Raw genomic sequence first — 17,169 nt, forward strand, 5'->3', positions numbered from 1 at the left:
TTCTAGAGCTAGTCACCTCAGCATGTCTCCAGCACCCCTACAGAACAAAGGGTTATGACAACTTTTCAGTCGAGGGCTCATTTAATTGACAGTACTTCATTGCCACCACTGGAAATAATGCTGAAAGCTTTGGGATATCGAAGCAGTGAATGGTACACACAAACTCTACCTTGGTGTGCCTCCAAAGTCTGCTCAAACAAATCCCTTTGGAGGTGACAGCTGGTATTTCTCCCTCTGAATCCCCTCAGATGTTAAAAAACATCAGGAGATGTCAAGGGATCTTTCTAACACTGGAAAACAAAAACACTTTCCTAGGACAGTTTTGCATCCTCAGGTTACCTTTTCCTGGAATGCAGTTCAGCTCCATTGCTGTTTGCAGCTTTGCTAACAAGAATACATACCTTAATTTTTAATGTTCCATATAGACAATGAAAACTGAGGTCATAATAAAAAAAATTGACCCCTGAAAGTTGGCATAAAACTCCTTATACTGTGTAGGTGCGTGAAGGAGATCCCAGGACTTCACACATGCTACTGACACTACACACCTCAGTGATTTTTGGGGAGCAGCACAGCAGGGAAATCAATCCACTCATTCAAATACCTGGAAAAAAACAGGAATACAATTGAAAAGAGGAATATTTTCTCATGAAGAATTCTAACATTTGACTGATCAATGAGTAATGGAAAACTTGCATGAAAATGCAAGACTATTTAGGGAACAAAAGCTCTGAAGAACTACAGCCTAGGAAACAGCCAAAACAGTTAATTTGACACTAATCTATGCTCCCACAAGCTGCTGCCTTAGGACAGAAAAGGAATTTAAGAAAAACAAGAGAAGTATTTTGCTAAGTTATGAACATTTTCTTGATAATTTTATAAAACAGAACTTATTCAAAAGAACTTAAAGTATTAGAGTCCAGGTGATCTTTAATTTTTATAATAGAATAGATGAATGGTAAAAATACCATACTTGCAGAAAGCATGGTGCTCAGTGCTACAAAATCTTAATTACTAAGTTCTATAGCTTGCATCAATAGTGATTATTTGTGAGAACTGGAGTTTTGGAATGACTCCATAACATATATCCCAGGAAAGAGTTCTATCAAACATATGTATTTTTATCATCAAATATTGTTCTCTTTTAAATTTTGTATATTTTCTCTATAAGTATTTCTCCATGATGAACAACATTACTCTAGTTCTGCTTACAGATGATTTTAGCCACAGTTTGATGTTGCTCAGCTAACTACCTCCTAGAAGTAGTAATATTTACAGGTGTCAAATGCTTTTTCTTGATCCTTACAAATGAGACTACCCAGAGTCCATGATTCTGAAATATCTTTCAATCAAAATGACACATTTTAAAAAATATATATAAGTTATGAATTGACCAGAAATTACACTTAACTGTTCAAAACGAATAGATGAGTTTAATTTGTCAGGGAAATTTGCAATTAGTTTGAAGTGTTTTTAGACCTGCAACTGGGATCCAGGATTTAACATCCTTGAAAATCTCATTTCTTAAATTTAGGCAGCAAAACAGGGGGAAAAAAACCTGATTGTTTCAAGGATTAAAAAAGATAATTGTCCAATATTCTTTCATGATGAATGAAGCCCATTTAAGTAACAAGCTTGAAGATAATCTATCAGTCTCAGTAGGTGTTTTTAAGTACTACACTTAAGGCAATTCCTATCAGCAAACAATATCCGTGTCCTGGGTTTTTAACCCACAACGGCTAAGTAGGTTGGATACTGCTGTGGTGGGTACTAGATGAGGAGTTATCAGGCTCTATCTTCTGATGCTGATGTTTTCAAAATGTGCTTCAGTGCTGTTCGCTGTCTTCTACAAAAAGCCTCTTCCCTTACTGAAAATTAACAGTGTCCATGTGCATCCTGCATATAACTGCCTTATAGCTGTGACTTAATCCACACCTTATTTCTTGATTCTGCTCCAAACTTTTTAGTATCTCTTTACAATTTCTTTTGTGTAGTCACAGTTATCTCTCCCTTAAATGTCACCTAATCAATTAAATGATTATTTTGCAATCTAAACTAATTAAATTTAATGAATTAGTTATATTTAATTCAGTTTAACAGGACTGTGTTTGCTCTCTGGAGATGGCTGATATCACAAAGGTACAGGAGACCAGAAATTCAGACAGTCATTCTTGCTGTGATTCTGCTGTTCAGGAAATATGAAGATGCCTGTCACTCATGGGGTGAAGATTTTAAAGAAGCCCAAGTGGATATATTTGCATACTCAAGATACTTCTGTTTCAACTTGCCTTCATGGCCACAATTTAGACCATAAATGTAAAGTCATTGGAGTTGCACTGTAATAAAACCTCATCAGACTAACATCTTTTGAGGTTCACTCTAGCCTATTGAGGACTTTTTGGACTGGAATTTTTCTCCTGTCTGGATAATCATAGCTTCCATGAATGCATTTATATTCACTATACTGGAAATTAACAACTATATCTAGGTGTGGGGGAAGAAAAAGAATATACAGGTTATTGTTCTACAGTCAGTTATATCTGCAAATTGAAAATGATGCTGACCATCAAGAGTTGTCTAAATATTGTACTTGGGACAAGAAGCTGAAAATTTTAACAAACTTGTTGAAGTAGAGAGAGCTACAAAACATGTATTGCTATAAATACAGACTGTAAACAGTAGCACACACAGTAGTAATAAGGAAAAGTTTTCCAGCCTCTTGAAAAATGATTGCAGTTTAGTAAAAGTTGGAAACTCAAATGTGTGAGGGTTTATTTGTTTCAAGAGACTGGTTCCACACACATAATCTTGCTCCACATAAGGCTAAGGACATTTCTCCCTCTAATATAGCTGCGTGCTCTGAAGACCAGAATGAACTATCTGTTTTTCAAGAAGTTTGAGTTAACCAATGAGCTGAAGCACCAGTATACAAAGAATGAAAGACTATAGAAACAGCTTATGAAATTCTGTAAGCAAAAAAAATTTGAATTAAGCTGTTGCCAAACAACTATGAATGACAGGTTCATTCCTAGTTACCAAAATCTGTTGACAGATGATATCCAGTGCTGTGGTAATAAGTAATTGAGTTGCATCTTGAATTTTAAAATGCCATGTAATACTTCTAATTAATTCAAAGCCTAGGATGGGAATCAATAGGATATACTGTTGTCCCTCACCAATTTGAATTTCCAAGAGCTGAATGCTCAGTAACACGTACTGTTTAAGTCTGCTTGTGGGTTCAGCTGTGCATTAACCACTTACACAGTGAATTTTGATGTTCCTCCAAGCACTCATAGCTGCTCCCAGGTGTTCCTCTTGATGTGCACTTCAGGCACAAAGTCCCCTGTCCCACAGACTTCCTGAGTCGTTGCTCTCCTATACCATGGAAGCATGATACTACTGTTTTTTCAGGCTTGCTGTGAGTACAGAACCCTACTTTGGCTTTCCCTAGTGGTTACTAATGCTTATGAGAACCTCTATAAAAGCTGACATTTCTCTTTTGAAAGACTACAGTTTTAAAATGTAGATATTGCCAATCGCATCTGACTGGATTGTGTGTTAGTGAGGTGACTACATTATTTTTATCCCATACCATCTGTTAGATAGAAGTAACAAAAATATTAACTCAGTTTAAAATGTGTTTTGAGATAATTAGTTTATAATAGGAACATTTAAACCTCTCACTGCACGATTTAATTTTATTTGTAGTTTTCCACTGATGCAATTCTTTTCATATCTATATGATCAATCACCCTATTTTACCTCTGCTTCAATAAGCAGCTGCCTGAAACACACCATATGTTGTTTAACCTAGACATGGTACTATTTTGTTTTAAATCCTCTCTTGCTTTTTGTTTACTCATTTTTATCACCTCTTTTTATTAGGGGATTTGGTTTTAAATAGGTCATGGTGTTATCTACTTTTCACAGTAGCATTTAACCATGTGATAGCTTCTTCAGTCCACCCCACACACCATTCCGCTTTACCTCCGTGTCTTTATCCTGAGCAGCATGATTACTGTTTGCAAACCCGTACAAAAGGTATCAGCAAGTGCTCATGTAATAATGCTGTTTTCTTTACTCCTCTAGTAGCATCTTAACAAACTGAATTTTCTACCAGCTGGTTTATAGCCTTAGACATTCTTCTCTGTTCAGGTTTTTTTTTGGAAGGGGGAGAGGGGAGGGTTCAGAGAGGAGGCATTATTCTGCAACCCATTTTGCCATGTAAAAATGTTTCTTTTTCCCATTCTTTAATTCCATTACCTCCTGTAAGTTTCCTTCATTTGACTTTAATAGATTGATTGTTTGCCATTTAATCTTCCTACTTTACAAATAATTCATCTTTAGGCATCATTATGCAGAGACTTTCCTAATCATATGTAAATACTATAATGACACAAAAAACAAAACCCTAAACTACAGTAATTAATAGACACCTTTGAATAACACATTTATTCCAAGGAATAAATACTAAATCTTAAATTGCTTTACACATGAGGATGCATGTCTAGATACTGTGGTGGTGTTGTGGCTTAGCTCTTCCGAGAAGATCCAGCAGGACCTATGCCCCAGGGCCTGTGAGCCGTGTCCCAAAGGGCTGCGTGAGCAGCAAAGGGCTGCTTTTAGTTATGAATGTACCTCTCCAGGAGCCCCTGGTGCATCCCTCCACGGACCTACCCCGATTCAAAGTGGTGGGCCGACCCGCCGGAGGACTGAGGCACCAGCAGGTGGTTTCTGCATAAGTGACTGCCCACAAGCAGGCTGTGACCTAGATCACCCAATGCTTGCAAAACCCACGCTCAACATATGCCTCCCTTTCAGATTCAAGGTGCCAGCACAGCCATGGTTATTCACGTCCCCAGTTTTAACTGTTTTGATCACTTCAGTTCCTGTCTGCTGTATGTGCTTACCCCTGGGCCGTCCAGCCTCAAGGCTTTCTCCTGAGGTCTCTCAGGAAACCACCTCATGGGTACCCCATGTCTAAGGTGCACCAACAGGATGAAACTCTTCCCAGAGTTCATCACTTCCTGTTATTATACAGCCACAAGAAATGGTGTTTCCTCTTTAATATCCCGGTGTAGTAACTGAGGAGGATATCAAACTCCAGTTTCTTGCTTTGGAGAAAGTAGTCTAGTCAAAAGGAGCAAACCTCAAGAAATTTGCCTAGGGCCAGAATCATCCGCTACATCCCTGTCTCAAAGCAAAAATGCTTTTAGACACTGGTCAGTGTGCACGAAAGTTGGTGAGAATGATATTGCTCATATTCTGCTTTTCTTTTACATCAGTCAACAATATACTGACAAAAAAGAACTTTAGCTTTGCCACGATCCTCATCTCAGCTGTACAGTTCTTGCCGCACTTTCCTCGTTCCCTCGAATATTCTATTTTAGCCATTTGTTTTCACAAACTTTTCCTATAGTATCACCCAGCAGCATATACCATTGAGCTATTCTCTTGCTTTTCTTTTTATATTCATATTTTGTTTTCCAATCTCACATCCAAGAGCTGAGGAGCCTGAGAAGCTGAAAGAATTCACAACAATTGACTGCATGAGACTGATATTAGTGGCAATTCCTCCTTGTGTCCAGTCATAGATTTAACAAAGGCTAAGTGTTCCCTCAGTAGAAAATCTCAGGAAGAAGGTAACATAAAAATATAAACATGGAGATTCCATTTTAGGAGGGGAGGAGGAGAGAAAGGAATAAAGGAATGCAGCAAAAACTAAGTCAAAAAAAAAACTAAACTAAAAAAAAAATTGTGTTTGCCAGTCAAAATAAAGTTTTACTTTATTCCAGCACAGTCCTTGTGAGGAATTATAAATGCATTACATTGTAAAAGTATAATGTGTAGTAATCTTAAATTATCATCAGAATTACCAAAACTATCTCTGACCTTCAGTATCTGGGCTATCGTAAGCCAACGAGAAGAAACATGGAGTTTGCTCTCTTTATGCCTAACATTTTAGAGCTTCTGCTTAGCCTATCATTTACCGATGAAAATGTATCTGGCTTTATTCCTAAGGCTTGAAGGAGTAAAAATTATACCCTCTGTATTAAATTTAACTGAATGTGATATACAACACTATAAATCAAATTTAATTGGTGCACTATGCCATGCAAGAAGTGACAAGATATTTCTTCAGCTGCAGAACAGATAAAGTATGATTGATGGCAGAAATTAATAATTGAGGAAAGTAGTTCACTGCAATGGATGAAATGAACAGAGCAGTTTTCAAAATGGTTAGACAAGGCTAATAAATAGGAAAAGTGTTTCCACAACTCATGTTCGAGAAGCACAGCCTCCTAAAATAAACAAACAAATAAATTAGAAAGATCCTAAGGACAGAACCAGCCAAACTACAACAAAGACCTTTCTAAATAGTATGCCCATGTCCTCCATGCATTCAAGGGAAAATACAAACAAGAAAAGTCGTTTACGCTAGAGGACTCTGACTAGCGCAGCTCTGATTTGCAGCAGCCAATTTGTATTTCACTCCGTCAAGGCTCATAGTGTAGGGCAGCGAAGGAGGATGGGGGACTGTTTTTCAAACTGAGAAACTTCATTTGAAAATGCAGAGAGTTCTTTTTTTAAAGGTAAAATTGTGTCCATCTGCACTTCTTAAAATGAAATGAGACTTCAAAGTCACCTTTCTGGGTTTCAGCCCAGAATCCTGTGCAAAAACTTATGTTAAAACAACCGACCCTGCTCCATGCAGCAACCAGCCTCTTCTTCCACTTTAGGAAATGAGTGTTGTGCCTCTTCTTCTAGGCTCCTCCTCGCGAACAAAACCTCTCATCATTGCACGGGTCTTCAGGAGTATATCAGGTAGTGGTGGGAGGAGAGGAGAGGAGCAGGCTGGCACAGACGTGTTTGGAAGCCCCAGCAGGAGAAGGCATTGGGTATGGGTCTCGCCAGTGCTTAAATGTAGATTACGCATCACCAGACACTTTTCTTTACACCCAGCCTGATCAACTGCAATAAAAATAGAAGGAAAAGCATAGCTGTGAAAGAGATAAGAAAAAGCTGATTATATCCAGTTATTCAGAAGGGGGGTTGTGTACTGTACTTTGGTCTGTATTAGAATTCAGAATTGAACTGTTTTATGCCCATTAGGCAGGCAAAAGCACAGGTCTGCCCTCTTTCCCTTTCCCCAGCTACAGGAAACCTTCACGCTTTCTTCTCTGCACAATCACTTGATCAACTGAGTGTTCAAAATAATGAATGACTAAAGAGCTAAGAAAAGCAAAGTCATTTCAACTACGGCAAGCGGCAATAACCTCTTCCTATGCTAATGTCTCATAGGTACCATTTTACATTTATATATTCAATGTAGGCATGCAGGCAGTGCAGAAATTATAAATAATATCTAGAAATTATAAATAATGTCATTAGAAAATTGTTGTCCTTTAGTATTAAGTAGTTATGTGAGCTGGAACATAACAGAAGCTTCAGTTACTTTAACAGACTTTGGAAAAGACATTAAATACATGTTTTAAAACTGAAAAAATATTTTGTAAATACAAGATTTTAACTTCTCCTTAGAAAGATACTGTAAGTTTTTTACACTGTTTTCCCAGAAAGAAATAAAAGTTCCTCCTTTTTACACGTGGCAAGTTGGTCACACATTGCACATACACTTACACATTAGTAAGTTTGTTGGAAAAAAACACTTCTACCTAAATGCTAGAAGAGTAAAGGGCAGGGCTCGATTCAGTTTGCCATAGGTGTTTCCGTTTGTCATGAGTGGATGACAACTGGCATGACATTCGGGCTTATTATTTATCTAGTAAGCGTCAGTGTCCCAGCCAGGTGACTTACATTCGTCATGTGGAGCTGGTCCCTTGGTCTCTGCTCCCTGCGTGCACACACGCTGCGGCCCACTGTCCCAGACCCCGATGAGCCGTGGTAAGCCAGACCAACCCTCACAAGGTCCAGACAGTCCTCTAGAGGCCATGTTTCTTACACATAATCTTTCAATATTACTTTTTAGCATTAGTCTTCCAAGATGGACAGTGTTAGAAGTAAAAATGTTACAATTCACTGAATGTGGAGGGCCTGAGAAATACCCTGAATCATGCCCAAATTCAGAAAAGTACCACTTTACAGAACAAATATATTATGATGTTACCAGGTCTCAAGTTTAAAGTTAAGTGTATGCTTCAGTGATTGCAGTCAGGATGAATGGAATTTTCCATGGTTCAAGCAGTGTGTAGTTTATGTTGACATAGAATAAAGCCCTTTTTTAGGTAATACATTAGAGAAACTGTTCAAGAACATTTCATCCTTGTATAAACATCGTAATAACTGAACTGAATGTTTTCAACTTAATGCTCGTAAGATCTGAGACACAGGTGCAGAGATTAGTAACTAAATTTTCATTTGGTATTCAACTGCACATGGACATTTTTTCCTAATGATTACTGTCAGCAGCTAAAATGCCATTATAAATTAGACAAAATATAAGTATTGTCTGGATTGCAATGTTATTATTGCCAACACTCCAATATTGCTACTTTTTTTTATTTTAAAAAGGCATTTTTATTTCAGTGCACTTCCCACTTGCATATTACTTTGGAAGGCACCTATGTAGTTTAAGACTTCAGAAAGAACTCAGAAGGCATGGGACATCTTAAAGGAAAAAGAAATCTGAAGAGCAGAAAGTAAATAGAAATGGATTTAGACAAAACCTAATTTGTATTCAGAATGCTGTATTCCATGACAGCAAACCAAGATATTATAGTTGTAATAGTGTAGTGCATGAGCAACATGCGTCTTATTCCCCAAATGGGCATGGTGTGCTAAAGTCAGATTAAATCCAGCCTGCACAGCATTTTCTCCAGGCCAGCACCTTCACCTCGGAGTGACCATCCCTGCCACGGTCTTATAGGAAGCGGGCGAAGGGCTGGAACTGGGACACGCTGCTTGCTGCACCGCACACAGCGGGGATGCAGCTGCAGCCACCCCGTGCATCTCTTCTCGTTATACCTTTCTTAGTACCTGCCCTTCTCCTCCCCTCCTTAGATACCGGACGAGCCTGCAGAGCTCAACGGGAGGCTTACAACAGCCGAGTTATTTTGGTACCTGCTGGTGCTGGAAATCACGTGTGCGAGCAGTGTCCTTATCCTCAGATGGGTTTAGAGAGGTGGTTTATTGATCATCCCTTGCAGTTTCCTTGTCTTCTCAAGAGGGGTTCATCTCAACACAGTGGGAATGTCCTGGAGCTTTTGTCTTGGCCATCAGTAATGAGAATGTTTCCTTTTAGCTCCATATATCATTTTCTATTCTTGAGAAGCAACAGTGAGTCCTCTTATAATCATGCACTTAATCTGAGATATTGGCATTAACTCTCAGATATTTACCAGTATCTGTTGTTATTCACATTAAGATTGTGATATTTATGCACAGAATTGCTGATGTAATTCTTTAAGGGGCGATCCTGCACACCTCTCACCTATTTTCAGTGACTTGTAAACACTAATTTTTTTCTCCATCAGTTTGAACAGTTCCCAAATTTCTCTTCAAAAGGGCCAGATTCCGACAGTTTTATGGTGGCACTCACTTCAAGAGCTGTCCTGCTGAAACCAATGGGACCACTTAAGAAGTAAAAGAGTACCCATTTTCAGAAAGTTCATCTTATCCAAGCAGCTCTAATGGTTCTTCTTCACTTGAGTTTTAATCTGGCCGTCATGCTTTGGTTTGTTTAGATTTAGTAAGTTTGTGCTGACCAGCTCATTTGTTTCCCACATTTAGTTCATTATTAATATTCTGCAGGCACCCTGTCCCTACCAAAGGGCTGAAATTCAACACAAAATGCATATGACTGGTTCAACTTCCTTCAGGAAAACAACTGGCTCTCACTTTGCAAAGCTCCTCTTTATCTGTTATCTTCCTTGCTTTTGAGCCTCATGGGCCAGTTTCTCTTCCCAAGAGTGAAACAAGTCTCAAGTGCAAACATTTTCTGAAGTTTATACCAGACTGTGCACAGTTTCTCTTTCACTTACAGGTATGAAGAAATTCCAAACTGAAAAGCAAACCCAGACCACTGTTGAGTTTTACCTTATTCCACACTCAAAAGCCAGAGCTTCATGATTCTCATGCAAAAGTATAATTTGCTAGTATTTATATTACAATGACACCTGGATTCCCTGATCCAGGATATTTATTTGTTCATAAGCCAGGCAGGCAGAGGTGGAACCTCTTTCTGGAGCAACAAGCAATGCTGGAAAATATGGACAAATATTTACAGAGGCACTTCTTCAGGTCACCTGCATAATTCTGCAGCAAACTTACACTTCTGAAGAAGAGTCAGAGAGTTAGAAAGATCAGATCTGTGAGGATGTTAGCGGTTTTTGTATATGCTTAGGAAGTAAATCCCTCGGCTTAGTCTGCTTTTTTTTTCTACGTGCTCTCTAGATTCTGTTTCAAAAGGCAAATTTTTAGTATCTCACATATTGTAACAGAGGGTTATTGTAGCTGCAGTGGTTTAATTTGTTTATATTCAACCCAGGCTCTGGTACCTCTCCCAGGTACCTCCAGAACTAACTCTCCTGGTCTCTCAATGCAGAATCACTCAACACCCTTTATTCCAAACCACAGCACAGTGTTAACTGATAACCTTGTGCCCAGCTTAAGCAAGGCCTGGTCCCACTATCCTGTGAAGAAAGAAAGGCCCTCAGTCACTCCAGCACCCTTCCCAAACTAGAATATACTTTAATAAGAATACTTTACTGTAATAATACAACACTTTAATAAGAATAAATCTCCAGTTATATTAAACCTGCAGTTTTCCATGAATAATGCATAATTTCAGCTTGGGACAATATGGATATTACACGGATTTTCCTTTGATTTTCATCCTCCCTTTTATTTAAGCCAGTGATGTATAATAGAACTGAAATATTCAGCAGATTCCAAGTCTTGAATAAGGAACTCTTTAGCAGTGCAGAGAAAAAAAAAAGATTATGGTCTTTACAGTGCCTCCCAACTAAGATGGCTATGCTGTAAATACACTATTAACTCAAAACATGCATCTTAAGTAAGTCCTCTGTTTTCTTTTTTCTCCTACCTTCTGTAAGACGAGCGTCTTTCAGCTGTGCTCAGAATACAGCAGGCACTCTGCTTCCTGCACTTTGAAATGCAAAATGACTTCTTTTCCACCTGTAGGCAAAAGTCGTGTGTATGTGCGCATTATACTCAGTGCCATGACGTCTATAACAGCCCGATGATCCAACACCTGCAGTGAGATTAATCATTTCAGTTCAGTAATGCATTCACTCCTCCTTATTAATGCTATTCATTTGCACAGCCTAACCTTGTACCCAGGCACTGGCAATACAACAAAAAAGCCTCTCCATGGGGAGATAAGTCTCATTTGAGTCATGATTCAAAGAGTGGTTGAGGGCTAGCAGTCATCCTGGACTCTGCAATGAGATCTTCAGAGCTAACTAACATGAGCTGGAGGTCATTGGTGGGTCAGTATCACAGCCAAATAATAGCATCGGATACATTATCACCTGCATATAAGTCATCTGGCTGGGTCAGTCTGTTTTCTGCAGGAGATGAAAAAGAACCTGGAGAATTTGCCCATTGCAAGGGCTCTTTATCTGTGATGGAGCCAAGTGGGAAGAAGAATATGCCATATAACTCTTCTGAGCAAGGCACTGGCACACTTGGCATTGAGGGTTGCCTTCAGTCAGCTTTCCTGTTGCTAGTTTTTTCCACTATGGCTTGTGGCAGGAAACTGAAAAAGGGGGAGGCATCTGTTGAAGTGCATCTGTGAGCGTCAGGAATAAAATCATGGAGTTACAGGACAGTTTAGGTTGGAAAGGACCTGGATAGTTCATCCGGTCCAACCTCCTGCTCAGAGCAGGGCTCACTTCAAAGTTGGATCAGGCTGCCCAGGGCCTTGGCCCCTTGAGTTTTGAAAGTCTCCAAGGATGAAAACTGCACAGACTCTTTGGGCACATATTCCAGGGTTCAGCCACTCTCACTGTAATTTTTTTTTCCATATATCCACTGGCATTTCCCTGTTGCAGCTTATATTCACTGTCCACCTGTGAGAAGAGTCTAGGCTCCTTCTCCATATAGCCCCCATTAGGTAGCTGCAGGCAGCAATTACCTTCCCCCCACCACACACCTCAGACTTCCCTTCTCCGGGATGGACAAACCCAGAATCATTGTCTCTCCTCACACCTCGTGCTCCAGCTCCCAAAACCCCTCAGCAACACTATGTTGAACCTGCTCCACTTGGTCAATCTCTCCCTTGTACGAGAGGCCCCAAATGTATTTCAAAAGTGGCTTCCCAAGCTCTGAGTGGAGGGGAATAATCATTTCCCTTGACCTGCAGCAGGGAGGCAGTCTGAGCTGGGAAGTGAACTCACACTTGTGAGGATACTGTTGAAAAGAAGTGATGGAAACCCAGATGGAAACCTGGGTTGACACTACCATCTGAGAACTGCGAAGATTTGAATAAGACACCAATGAGACTTCAGATGTTTAGGTGCTTATTCAAACCAAGCCCCTAACACTTCTGAAGTTCACCCATCCCTAAGTAACGAGAGTAGTTTCAAGATGTTTCTGTTTTCCTCCATCTGTTCTTGTTTCCTTGGGAATTTGTTTTACTGAGAGAAAACGATGGTCTTTTTGCTTTCAATGAGCACCATAAACACATTGCTATGGAAACTAGAAATTCAATATTTTAGTATTATAACTTCAGGAAAAAAGAGCAGATACAGTCAAGCCCATCCCAATTTATTTACATAAGGTTTATTTTTATTAATTTACTGCTGTTTCTGATTAACTGTGGTTTTCATGTGTACTGTAACTATTTTGTAGAAGCTGGCCTTTTTGGCACATAATTCATCAAGATGAAATGCAGACTTCTTTCAGCATGACACAAAGTAACTGCTTGTTTGCTTTCATGGAAATTGCCTTACCAGCTTCAGTTTATGCAGATATACACAATATACATCTACATGTGTGTGCAGGGAAAGGACTTTCTAGTGATGAGGAGCTGGTGATTTGGACAGTTTTGGTTGAGATACCTCAATCAAATCTGAGATACTTAATGACTCAGCATATTCCAGAAATTCTGCCCTACCAGGCACCCTAAGTATTAACTGTCCGTGACTATTAGTTAACGACAGTCCAGATAAAAAGTTCTCATCCTACAAAACAACCACATGAAAATTATGAAAGGCAATACTTTATGTTTTCACAATAGAAACAATATCTGATGCATAATTAAAACTTTGTATTACTAGAATCAAGCAAGCTCTTTAACAAAATAAAACTAAACATTATTATCATACATGCAGTCTCACTGGCTTGTCCAGATTAAAGACCTTGATAGAGAGCAGCAATCTTATCCTGTAGAGGCAGCTCTTGTGATTATATCTCAAAGCATATGGCTGTCCTTAACTTATCCAATGTACATGTGCTCCTGTAAGCAATAATTGCAAGTTAGATCTCTTTCAAAATTTTGAATGCTTGTTAGCACTGCGTTTACATCACTCCACTGTTACAGTATCATCTATCACAGAGTTGTCAAACAACAATTTTCTAAGTATCTTAAAAAAACATGATCTGACTTCAAGGACACTCAATGCCAAAACATGCTTGTTACCTAGTCTGCAAACATTTCAAATGACATATTAATGTGCTACAAGGTTAATTAGTCTCATTACATCATTAACAAATCTTATGCCTTCTCTTACATGTGCATTTCTGCTACACAGGAACCCACAAAACTGTTAGCAGGGCCTCTCAGAGGTCTCATTTTTTTGTTTGTATACCTCCATTACCTTTATCAGTAAAGGCTTTAATACAAACAGCAAACCCTGCAATGAAGTAAGTGCTAAATTTGAAAGGACGGTCTAAGATGTCCTTGCAGGTAACATCAACTGGGCTATTTTCTTCATGTACCACCCTCTTTCTCCTTGCTGGATTTTATTTATTTATTTATTTTTAACCAGGTTTGGTTTGCAGGCTAACAATAGAAAGTCTTAGACTGCCTTTGTGCAAGCTAACTCTGAGCAAAAGCACGGGCGAGCTTGGCATATGGACAGTGTGGATGTCTCCTGGGTATCACTCTGGAGCCTGCCTGGCAGTGCCACCCGCCCTGCGCTCTGCAGAGCAGCTGTGCTGGCTCTGGTTGTTAGTAGGCTGAGCGCCCATAATTTTTTCCAAAGCTTTTAAGTGGGGATCAATCCCATTCAGTATGGAAATGACTTAGGACCTTTGATAGACTTTCCCCTTATAACCATCAGACACAAGGGACATGTTACCGTTCAATACATCAAGATTGTGAAACAAGCTAGGGCACAATGTAAAACATATAATCTCCAGTTGGAGACTACGAGGTACACGCAGGATAGATTAGGGAAGCATGGTCCAAAGGGAGTCTGGCAGGTTGGATCCAGCCCACGGGACAGCCCATACCAGCCATGTCAATCCTCTGGCCTCCTGCGCCCCTACACAGATAGCTGCTGCTATCAAGATCGCTTCTTCCCCACCATCACCCCCTACTTTTGTCCGATCAACAGCAGCAGCTGCCTTGGCTTCCTCAGTGATATTGCAAGTCTGGCTGCTGCTGCTGCTGCCTGGAGAGAAGGCATCTGCACGGGGCCACCAGGTTTGATCCCTCAAGGGTGCAGATAGGGAGGAGAGATTAAAGAAGCTGTTTGTGTGGGCATAGGAGTAGATTCCTGCTGCCAAGAGAGAGATGGTGGCCTCTTTTGGAGGAGTTTAAGGTGTAAGACAGGTATGTGGAGGTAGGCCATGGAAGAGCAGCATTATCACCAGATCCAGCCCTGCAGCTGCCAAGGCTGGACTGTACTGGATTGCTAATCAGTTACAAATTATATCCTAGAAAACACAGGTTGTAAAAGTTCATTATGTAGACTGAGGTGGTCCTCTTCTGTTTAGGAGGAGTGCTACTGGGGAAAGTCCTGGCTGTTTCTAAAAGGTATTCACTCTCCATTTATTCTTATATAATGCATACTGCTTGTATGAAGAAGAATGGTAGTGACTTTTCAAAGAAAACCATTTCTCAAAAATACCATTTGTCATTTAAAAGGTATAAAAGACTGATGGTAGCAACTCTGAAATGGAATCTGCATTTCAATGTATTATTTAGATTAAGGAGTAAACGCTTCAGGGTGGAAGAACATTATTGTTTTATTTGAATTCTAGTTGTCATAAATGAGCATAGTTTAAGTTGAGAAGTAACCCGCTGAAGTGGTTGAACCCAAATAATTTGCTTCCTTACTGATAAATATCATAATACAATCCAGAGAATGGCACTGATTCAATCCACCATGAAATGAACTGGAGAAACAAAGGAACACAGCATGTCAGGACAAGCAGAGTGAGGTTGTGTTCCCTATAATAAGGCAGATGTTATTCACAGAAGATGCAAATCTGAGCTTGCTAATTTTCTCTGTTTCTAGCTGATACATACTGTTGACTTAGAAAGGGTCATGATGGCAGGAACCCAGCTACTGTCAGTCCTAAGCCCCTGCATTAGATAAAGCTACTGTGCATATTAGAAATCTGTCTAATGGGAAGCACATGATAATATTCAAAGAAACAGCAATTAATCATGCAATAAAATGATTCATCTATATCTTGCACCAAATAAAATGAGAAAATGACTCTAAGGACATTTTAAATATTAGAAAGAAATCTGTATAGAAATGTTAGTATTGAGGGAAAAAATCATGGCTTCAGTTTATAGCAGAACAAAGTTGGAAACTGATGTTCTATTTTACCTTTGTGTAGTTTCTTTGGGGCTCCTAATAATAATAATTGAGGAAATCAGTACTGTTTCACCAGTGTGGCAATTTGCATCTGCAGAGTGCTTTAGAGAAAAATGCTGAAGCCAAGCCTCACAGATGTGCATTAAACAGGGAGAGGCAAGAGCTGCACCCCACCAAGTAATCCACAAGTTGAACACATCAAGACCCTCTTTTGTTTTGGACTTGCTCCATCTTTCACCACCTGCTGATGCCCACAGGTGTTATGGTGGCAATCAGGAGTCAATATAATGTGAGCCCTGCTCTATTGGATGATGCAATTTTCACCAGACTCATTGCTGAGCAGCTCCTCACATCAGAAGAGCGGAAGCACAGGAACAGTCACTTGCCATGCCTAGCTTCAAACTTTTTGCGCTATGACCCTCCAGGTAATGAATCCGAACTCAGTGTTTTCAGTGAAGGGGAAAGTACATCCAGCTAACTATTTTCTTTTTATTGCTAGACTTTGGCCACCACCTAAATACCAAAACAGTTAGAAAGCATTATTTATTAAAATGTTGTTGTGAGAAGGCTTCCAGACAAATTTTGAAGGTGGGTGAGGTTTATTTGTTTCACAAAAGAAACAATCCTGACAGATGTTAACCCCTTGAGCCTTAATTTCTTTGAGGCTCACTAGTTAGTACTACAAGAGAAAAGAGCAGCACCCAAAACTCAAACTGAATAAACTCAATTCTGAATAAAACCTGATGGATGCTTGGACCTAAAATTTCTGGTCTGCACTCAGTAAGCAGAACCATAATTCAGTCATAACCCTGAAAGATACATCATTTGAAAGCTCAGCCTAAAGACTCGGTTCAGAAAATATTTTCAGTAACATCAGTAGATTTTTTGCTGAGTAAGGACTTCTGTTCTAGAATTCAAAACAGCACAGGAGAAATTTATTTTGGTAGGGAAAGACTGTGGGTTTGCTTTTTTTTTTTTTTCTCCTCAATCCTATGTGGAAGTAATTTCCCACCTTTAATTTCCCAGGCAAGGTCTCTGATTTTTAGGCCAGTGGTATTCAACCCATTGTCCTAGTCCACCAAGGATGCACGAGTTACTTCAGAGGACTTCAGATGCAAGATAACAAAGTAAAAAGTATACTGTCACTGAGACCATATGCATTTTATTGGGAAAATTTTTAGAGATTCAGGAGTTGAGAAAGATATGATTGCTCTTTGAAGTGCTTTCAATTATTCACAGAACAATTTAAATGACCAGGACTGCGTGTCAAGGTGAATTAGATAGTCACAGAGCTCTCCAGCCAGACTGAGGCCTCAGGCATTGCTTTAACTAGTCTTGAACCAGGCGGGGATAGAGGTAGTACCCAGTTGCTCACACCAGCCCAGTTCTGGGTGAATACATAGGACAGCAG

This window comes from Apteryx mantelli, chromosome 5, assembly GCF_036417845.1.
Source record: "Apteryx mantelli isolate bAptMan1 chromosome 5, bAptMan1.hap1, whole genome shotgun sequence".
NCBI lineage: Eukaryota > Metazoa > Chordata > Aves > Apterygiformes > Apterygidae > Apteryx > Apteryx mantelli.